The sequence below is a fragment of the Patagioenas fasciata genome, chromosome 18 (assembly GCF_037038585.1).
Source record: "Patagioenas fasciata isolate bPatFas1 chromosome 18, bPatFas1.hap1, whole genome shotgun sequence".
Lineage (NCBI taxonomy): Eukaryota > Metazoa > Chordata > Aves > Columbiformes > Columbidae > Patagioenas > Patagioenas fasciata.
The window spans coordinates 11,937,692-11,943,405 of NC_092537.1; positions in this window are offsets into that span (position 1 = coordinate 11,937,692).

The window sequence follows — 5,714 nt, forward strand, 5'->3', positions numbered from 1 at the left end:
GGGTCGATGCCCGCTCCCCTCGCCCAGGCCCCTGCTCAGCTCTGGCTGACCAGAGCAGCAGTTAAAGGACATTTGCTTAAGGTTTCCCCTCTGACTACAAATTGCAAATGGAAAATGCCAGAGGGAGGCAGGCGGATGATAAACGAGTAGCTTTATGCCGAAAGTGTTTATGTTCTCATCATCAGTTTCTGGTCTACTTTCCTCCTTGCCTTCGGGATCTGCCTTTCTTTCAGTTCCTAAAGCCTAAAGGGTTTTGTCGTATTTAAGTACTCTGGAAGATTAGCCCTTGAAAAGGATTTTCTCTTCATTAGTGCAGATGCCAAACAGTTATCTTGTCATCAGAAAAGTAAACTGCTTGTTACATCCTTCTCTGAACGTCTCAGCTGAGGAATAAGGTTGAAGGCAGGCAAGTGCTGAGGCCACTGAAAAGAGCAGAGAGGCAGGAGGTGAGGAATTGCATTGCATAGGCTGATCGCTCCTGTTTAGTCCATTTCTTTTGTCCTGTTGACTACAGATTTCAGAGCAGTTCCCAGTACTTTAATAAAACTCATGCGAAATAGTGCATGACTGTCAGAACTAACATATATCTGTAATATAGCTGGCTTATATTAAAAATATCCTTGCTTTGCAGTTCTTGTAAGGAACTTCATTAGGAAAGACAGCCTGGAAAATACAATGTTTTCTTTCAATATTCTGACACTTGATTTTTTTTTTCCATTATAGAACACAATAAATCTAGTTTTTTATTAACAATAAACACATACAAAATCCCTGAAACTGAAAAAATATACCCTAGAGAAGGCTAAAGCCAAGTGCCAAAGGAAAGGTTAAGTCCTTGCACAAGAAGATTGTTTCTTGAAAGGATCTCCTGGATAAGAAGTGCAATGGGAACTCCCCGGGGGGTATTTAAAGTTTTCTTCACCCGTTGTCTGGGCTTTTGCACCTTGAGACAGAAGATTCAGGTGGCGATTTGTGCTGCACATCAGCGCTGTCTGTTCTGACCACGGGAAGAAGAGCTCCTTGCAATGCGGAGATACAGACCGCAGCAGACGGGGAGAGCTGGCTCTGCGGGGAGCGGGATGAAGGGCTGTCCGGCACCGTCCCACCGTGGAGCTCTGATCTCAGTTGCCCATCGGGGTGTTCGGAGGTCCCCAGCGCCAGATCCTGACTCGCTCTGGCACTCACAGTGACCATCGCCCAGAGGCCTCTCAGAGAGCTGGTGTTGCCCAGCACCGAAGTCACTCAGGTGTTGCAGGACCATAAAGCACTCTTCGTATTCACTGGGAAGATTGTAGCATCATGTTTTGTCACCCTCTGTGGAAAAGATGCTTGAGCTTCTCAAAATCAATCACAACTGACACTAGACTAAGTATTTTCAAAAATGCACGTGCACTCTCAGAGAAATTTCAGGAATTCTTAGCGGGATCGTAGAATCACAGAATGTCCAGAGTTGGAAGGGACCCACCAGGATCATGGAGTCCAACTCCTGTCCCTGCACAGGACACCCCACAGGTCACACCATGTGTCTGAGGATGTTGTCCAGTCTCGCCTTGAACACTGTCAGGTTGGGCTGTGACACCTCCCTGGGAGCCTGTTCAGTGTCCAGCACCTCTGGGTGAAGAACCTTTTCCTCATGTCCCACTGACCCTCCCTGGCACATCTTCTGCCGTTCCCTTGGGTTCCTCTTCGCCTTCAAACATAGGCTGGGGACACTAGGGAGAGAAATTTTTGGAGAAGTTTAGATCACCTGAACCCGTCTCACACAGCTGCCTAAGCCTGACTCCAGGTCCAGCCGAAACCACCTCTTCCTGCAGGAGACACCTGGTCTGACTGTGTTGGGCTTCCAGCCCATCTGAGTGTCACCTCCATGGAGAGACGTGGAGGAATGTGACAAAGTGACAGGGAGAAGAGGGACAGCAAGGGCTCATTTGCTTTCCTAGGCACTGAACTTGGAAGTTTTCTCTTTTTCAGGGTCCCTTCCACCAGCAGAAATAGGGTGTTAGTGCCCATGGATGCTGGTTCTGGTGGCTGTGGGGTGCAGGGAGCCTGGTTGGGGACCACTCTGACTGTGTGTGTTGCATGTTCAGCTGGGCCACTTCTCCAGGGCTCGTGGAGCTGTACCAGCTCCGCAGGGACACGATCATGGCAGGAGATGGGGCTGCCCTGCTTCTGTGAGCTGCAGCCAGCCTTGGGGTTGTTCCATTCTGCTCTAAGCTAACACGGGTACTGGTGGATCCTCCCCAGTAGCACCAAGAGCTTCTGGAGCGCTTAGACAAGTCGGTAGCTGCAGCAGAATGGCCACCTCAGCATGGCAGCAAATCCAGATAGCGAGAAACTTGTCCCTTAGCGTTTCCCAGTTCCTACAGAATCCTCTTCCTCTCTGTAGTATCTCATCCCTTCCAACAGCGTCTTCCCTTCTCCTTTCCTGAATGCACCCCATCGCAGACATCGCTTCCCCACGTGGGTGAAAAGTTGCATTTCCCCGAGCAGTGGTTACTGGATTCACATATAGAGCAAAGATATAAAGATGTGAGATGCAGCGTTTTGTTCTGTTCTTACTATGTGAACTCATTTCCTTTGGAAAGAAACCTGAAGTTCTTAAAGCCCCTGTCTGTCCATGTGTCTTCTCCGGGATGACAAAAGGGCTGGGAGCACTGGTTCCCCTTCTGCTGGTAAAATGTCTCATTCTTTCTGCTGACTGTTGTATCTGATCGCTCCTCCAGCTGTGCTCCGAAATTTTGCATTGTGGTCTGACAATTCAGGGCACTGTGAATCCTTTATTTCCCTAACGGAGTTTCCTAGTAAATAGATTTGAACTCAGATCCTTGTCTCTGTGATAGATATGCTTCTGCCTAACTGGCACTTCACAATTAACAGCATTATCTTGTTAAACCTGGAGAGCTACAGGAAGGCTACGCCATCATTTAAAAGCATTTTATTGCTTAGAAAGTGTTTACAATAGGCTACAGAAGTGGTAAATGAAGGCCAGGGCTGCATTCAGATGCCTGATTAGCTCAGCCACATGAAAATGCCGGTATTTCAGAGTCTATTTTGGATGCCATTTCTTAAGCAGTAGCCTCAAAGCGTATGAGGTTTTTAGAGGGAAAAGGGAAGGGAAGGGTAAAAAGAGAGTATTTCAGGTATTTCAGGTGAAACAGAAAGCTGATCAGAATCAGAAGACAATAGTTCCTATTCATGCAGGTGCAGATGGAATTCACTAAGGACTAGTGAAGACACAATTTCACGCGGTAGTGGGGTTGTGAGAGTAAATGACTGCATTGTAGTGCTCCATCTTTTCAGGAGAGAGAAACCTCTGTTGTTTCCCTTCTGGAACAATTAATGTGTTAAAATTACATCTGCTGCTGTTTTAAATGCTTGCATTTCACATACACAAGTGTCTTCATCTCTGTGTAACCCTTTATCTGCCAGCTCCTGTAATGTGTAAGCAACACAAGTTGAGAAGAGGACAAAGAGTTTGGATGTTTTGTGTGATTCAATCTGTAAATTATCTTTGCCGTAGTCAGGCTGGAAGTCCTTGCTGTCCTTAGCTGTTCTGCATGACTGCGGCGCTACACCGGGCTGAAACCCAGAGGGACCAGCGCAGGAACCACGGGCTGCTGTACAAAGCACGTGGAAGGATGGAGACCTCCTGGGGAAATGTCTCACTTTCTGAGGCTTTCAGGAGAGAAGTGGCTGTATAGCAATTCACCCAAGCGCAATGAACTTACCGTCTGCAAATGTCAAGGAGAGGCATCAAAAACTACAGCAGGCTCATTACTCACAGTCTAGTTTGCAACTTTCAGAAAAAAGATCTAATAACCTGTAAATAAGGTAATAAATGGTGGGTAAAATAACTGACGTGACGGACACCAAGCTGAACACGAGGTGTGTCCTTGTGGCAAAGGAGGCCACCAGCATCCTGAATGCATTTGTAGGGGTGTTGCCAGCAGGTCTCTCCCTCTGCTCATACTGGTGAGAAACCTCTGTAGCGCTGGGACCAGTGATGGGCTCCCCAGTACAGGAGCGGTGCGGATAAACTAGAGTGGGACCAGTGATGAGCCAGGAACATGTTTAAGGGACCAGAGCATCTGTTGAAATAGCAGAGGCTGAGAGCTGGGTCTTTTCAGCCTGGAGAGGAGAAGCTCATGGGACCGGTGTATGTAAATAACTGGTAGGTAAGGAAAGCAGATAGAGCCAGGCTCTTCTCAGCAGTGCCCAGTGATGGGACAAGAGGCAATAAGCACAAATTGTGACACAGAAAATTTGCATTAAAAAACAAGAAAAAACTTTCTTACTGTACGTGTGACTGAACACTGGAAGAGGGTTTGCAGAGAGGATTTGGAGTCTCCATCCTTCCAAGACACTCAGAACCCTAATGAACTTGGTCCTGGGCAGCCTGCTCTCGCTGACCCTGTTTCGAGCAGAGGGTTGGATCAGATGATCTCCAGAGGTGTCTGCAGCCTCAGAAATTCTGTGATTTTATGAACTTGACAACAGGAAAACATCTGTAAGAGAGATGGTTATTTCAGGACACAGACACCCCTGGTATACACTGTACATAACAGCTGCCCTTGCAACCAAAAGACCTAAAAATTCCCCACAGAGGAGACTGCTCCAAAGCTCTTTGTCCCAGCAGCCCCGTTCTTGGCCATACTGACCAAACACCAACCTAGCAATAATATTCAAACCACATCTCTGCTTGACAGTGTCACGAACTGAATCTGATTAAGTCTGTACATACTGGCCCAGGCCTTAACCTCACAGCTTTTCAGAAGCACAGAATATTTAGATTATCAAAGAGAATAATAAATTTGCTGATTGACAAGCCTCAAGATCTAGAAATATCTACATGTGGAAGAATTTTCTAGTAATAAATTGTTTTCTTACTCCCACCAAAAAATATGAAAGATCTAGTAAGAGTTGAATCCAGACGATTCAGCTAAGACCTGAAGTATATTGTGGTTTTTGGAAATGAAGACTAGAAATACCACAGCTGTTTCTTTTAGGCGTGTATCAGACTTCCCATCGCACACACTCTTAATATCGTATGACTGAAAAGGCCTGTTTGAACTCCAGAAACTGTTAAAACCTAATGCAGAAGTGAGTGAGCAGGATTCTGTATCATGCTTGTTGGAAACTAGATGGGAAATGTCCCATCTGATCCCAAAGCACTGAAAATCCCTTTGGACAGTTGTGGGGATTCCAGAAATATCCATTTTTTGATTTGTCCAACCCACCCTGTGGTCCAGTTTCCATGTTACAGTGATATTAGACTATATGGAGGAAGAGAAACCGAAGTGAAGTTACAAAAGTAGTTCCCGCAGGATTTTTGCCTGCTAAAAGTAAACAGCAGTGGGTGATCCACAGGAACATTCTAACTCGGGAGCTCTGTGGGCCACTTATTCAAGGGCACTTTAGGTTTCTATGTGCACCTGGTCTCCTCTCGGGGTTTGCTCATCACATACTGGTAGCCAGACTAATATCCTTCCTATATTTTCAGCTGGCTGTGTGTAATCAGTGCCTGTTTTCTAAACAGAGGTGCCTGGTCTGTTCTCACGGGAATGAATAACCCCTGATTTGAATCCTGGCTGTACACGGGCTGTGCAGGGTTGTCAGCGAGATCAAGTGGCAGCCAACATGGATTTCTCAGGAACAAATCATGTCAAGCTAATCTTAGTTTTATTATTTTTACTGTGTTTTGTGGCCAGGGAGAA